This window comes from Dipodomys spectabilis, unplaced genomic scaffold, assembly GCF_019054845.1.
Source record: "Dipodomys spectabilis isolate Male_0828 unplaced genomic scaffold, ASM1905484v1 ptg000242l, whole genome shotgun sequence".
Lineage (NCBI taxonomy): Eukaryota > Metazoa > Chordata > Mammalia > Rodentia > Heteromyidae > Dipodomys > Dipodomys spectabilis.
In genome coordinates, this window is record NW_024870919.1 from 4,481,970 (window position 1) to 4,485,817 (window position 3,848).

The following is a 3,848-nucleotide window of genomic DNA, read 5'->3' on the forward strand; positions in this document are numbered from 1 at the left end:
AAACAGAGCCAGAGCCTGCCCCTCCTTACAGAAGCCTAGACAATCAATTGAAATTCAGTAAACATAAACCCTGAGAATGGCTTTAAGCTGGGCTCTGTGAGTGTTTCAGGGAAAAGCTACTGCTTGCTGAAAAGCCTCAACACTACCCAGAACCTAGCCTCATCACAGCATCTCCAAACTAGAGGAAGTAGCTATCTCCCTCTTTTGTGATACTCCAAGCAGTTCTCCTTCTCACTGAACTAGTTTGAGAGGAGGATCACAAAATCTTGGGTAACACATAGAATTTTCTGCCTGCCCAAACAAACTGACTTAAGAAACCAATCAAGCCATAGGAAAACCAAACACCACAAGCAGACTAGAGATTCCACCAAGAGACTGGTTATGGACACAAGGGATACACAAGGGATTCCCACCCCCCCAAAAAAAAACCAAAAAAATCAAAGAACTCTTTTGAAACTTTTTTATAATTTGAATTTTTTAAAGTGTTTTCTGTAAATCTTCCTTTTCTCATAACTTTTATTTGTGGTACGTGTGTGTGTGTGTGTGTGTGTGTGTGTGTGTGTGTGTGTGTGTGTTTAAACTCTTTTGATCTTTTGGTTCTTTTTATTGTTTTCATATTTTTACTTTCTTATTTTTGCATGACTTAAATGGTGTTCTGCTCATCCCCAGATATATACCTGTTGTCAATTATTAGACCTTTTTCCCCATTGCGTACATACTTAATACAGTAATTTATCACTCAATTCACAACCTCTTAGGCTTAACTTTTTAATAGCACTATTTTCTCTTTATATCTATATAATTTTCAAGTAACTAATTTTAAAAATTTTTATTTTTTAATTTTCATGTTTCCTTTCTAACCCTCCCCTCCTTCCATCCTATCCTTTTCTTATATCAATATCATTTCTTTACACTTACATATTTTAAGTGTTTCACGTCTTAAATTTAATTTTTTGGTATTCCATTTGTTCTTTTTTTTAATCTCTCTCCTAATATTCTGTCCAATCCATTTCCCTCTCAGAGATTAGGACTTGGTTAAATTTACTCTCCCTTTACCTCTCCACATCCCTTTAGTCCTATTTTTCCCCACATTTCTCCCTAAAGCCTATAATTTCTGATTTTCCATATCCATCTTTGCTGTTCTCAACTCATTAACACATGGTTGTTTGATGTTGAATAGATTGTATCTGTTGAACTAGATTGTATCTGCATCCATTTTGATTGTGTAACTACCGGACTATGGTTGATACTTGCCTCAAAATAGTTTTCTAGCACAAAATTGGTGTTAGGCTCTGAGTTCAAGGCCCAGGAGTGAGAGAAAGGAAGGAAAGAGAGAAAGGGGAGGGAAGGCTGGATGGAGAAAAAGAGGAAAGGAAGGAAGAAGGGAGAACATGTGAGCCTTGGATTGGAGTCCCTGGATCAATTGAGCCAACCATTCACAATCTAGGTGGGGACAATTTCATAGCCTAAAGCCAGTATGTAGGCCCAAGACACTGACACCTCAGCAACTTTCTGACATCCAGGAGCTGTGTGGTAGCCGACTACAGAGGTAAGCAGCCTCGGATAGACACTAGGACTCAGGGCGGTTCACCAGGTTTCAATCATCCCTGGCGCCAAAGAGTTTATTTTCTGGTCAGATAAGAACAAGCTATTCAAGGGCTAGGGAGGTATTGGTGTGAGGGAGTGTCGGGGGGGGGGGGGGGCAAGGGATAAGCAGGAAGATGAAGAGGGAGGACAATCACAGGGCAGGAGAGTCAGGATATTGGAGCCATGACTTCACCTGACATCCTAGACCAAATGTGATAGAGCCTTTGACCCAACCACACTGCTATTAAGAGTCCTGGCACATTAGGTTCACCATTGACCACTTGGCTATTGTCCACTGCAGGATGTCTGTGCAGTACATCCTTGGGGACTGGGACTTTCCAGGGCTCAATCTGAATTTGACACCCCCCCGCACTTTTCTTTCCTCCACCAGAGACAGAAATAACCTGGCCACTAACACAGGGCGGCCAGGGAATGAGGGTGGGAGTAAGGACCCTTGTTTCCCTAGACTTCCTCTAGGGGGCGCGAGGACCCCGTGATTGCCATTCTCAGAGGCAGAGATGGGTCTCTTTGCTGGCTCAGCCTTTAGTCTAAATGGCAGATCTGGGATTCACAGAGAGCAGACTAAAGGTGGAGCAGGTTTGTATAGAGGCTGGTGGGAAAACCAGAGGCACTGTTCTCTGAGAAGGGTTGTTTCTTTGAGGATACTCACAACCCAGGAACATTCCTGGGAGAGTTCAGCCCTTTTCTCCTTCCTGAGAGAGAGGGACTTGAGTCTGTGTCCTTTGGCTGAGAAATCCTTTCATTCCCACATCCTGTGGTTGGATAACTACACCTCACCTCCCTACTAGTGTAGAGGCAGGACAGTGAGAGATCTTGAGTCTTTGATATGGTCAGGGGATCCTGAATATGCGATTGTACTTGAACATCCTAACTTGTTGCATGGTAAGTTCCATCTAAGATTACCATGATGTAGGACATAGAATCTAGAGAATCAGAGCAGGATGGGGTCTGTTCTGGGAGTCTTGTGTGAGCTTTCAGCTCCTGTATGCCCACCTGCTTCCCTTTCTTGGGTGGGTTTTTGCTAGAAAAACTTGAAACTAGGGACTGGGTCCTATCCCTTGTCATTTATACTCAAAGCTAGCACTCTACCATTTGAGCCACAGCTCCACTTCCAACATGTTTGGGTGTTTATAATTGGAGATAATGAGTTCTCATGGACTTTGTTGCCAAGGGTGGCATCCAACTGCAGTCCTCAGATCTCAGGCTCCTGAGGGGATAGGATTACAGGCATGGAAAAGTATGTTTGGCTGGGTGGCACTAGCTCATGACTGTCTTCCTAGGTACTCAGGAGGTGAGATCTGAGCATCAGGTGTCAAAGCCAGCCTGGGCAGGAAAAACCCTGAAGCTCTTATCTCCAACCAACCGCCAGAAAAACAGAAGTGGTGTTGTGTTGTGGCTTAAGTAGTAGAGTTCTCGCCTTGAGCTGGAATGCTCAGGAACAGCAACCAGGCCTAGGGTTCAAGCCCCACAACTGAAAAAAGAAAGAAAATAAAACATATTTGCCTGCAAAGGATGGTCCAGGTGTGCAAGAGATGAAAAGAGTGGTGCTGTGGTTTGGAGACCAGGTGCTCACCCCAGTGTACAGATATTTCTAAGAACTCCCAAGTTTACCCCAGCTTGAAGCCACAGCTTCAAGAGGACATGGCTTGTGGCAGGCAGTGAGGGGGTGAATGGGTGCAGTGCTGGGATTGCTATGTCTGTTTTTTCTCCAATAAAGGATGAATTTGGATGCTTGTTGACAAAGTCTGAAGTGAAGGGTTGCAAGAAGTTTGTGGCCGTATGAGATGATTTTCCTGTGGGTATGTAAAGGTGGCTGAAACTGGAAGTCGCCAGTGGCTCACAACTGTCATCCTAGCTACTCAGAAGGCTAAGATGTGAAGACCATGGTTCAGAGCCAGCTTGGGCAGAAAAGTCTGTGACACTTGATGTCCAATGGACCACCAGAGAACAAGAAGTGGTGCTGTGGCTGAAGTGGGAGAGTGCTCATCTTCAGCTGAAAAGCTGAGGGACAGTGACCTGGCCCAGAGTTCAAACCCCATGAGCAACAACAAAAAAAGAGGTAGCTAAGTTTTCTGCATAGCAGTGTGTACCATATGAAATGCCATGCTGGTCTCTGAGACATTCCAGATATGTGAGAGGCTCAATGTTTTGTCTACAGTAGGTCTGAGGTCGGTAGTGCCAGGTTCTTGTGGGTGGGATGTGATCCTAATGGAATGAGTTCATGGTTCTGTTCTCAGGGA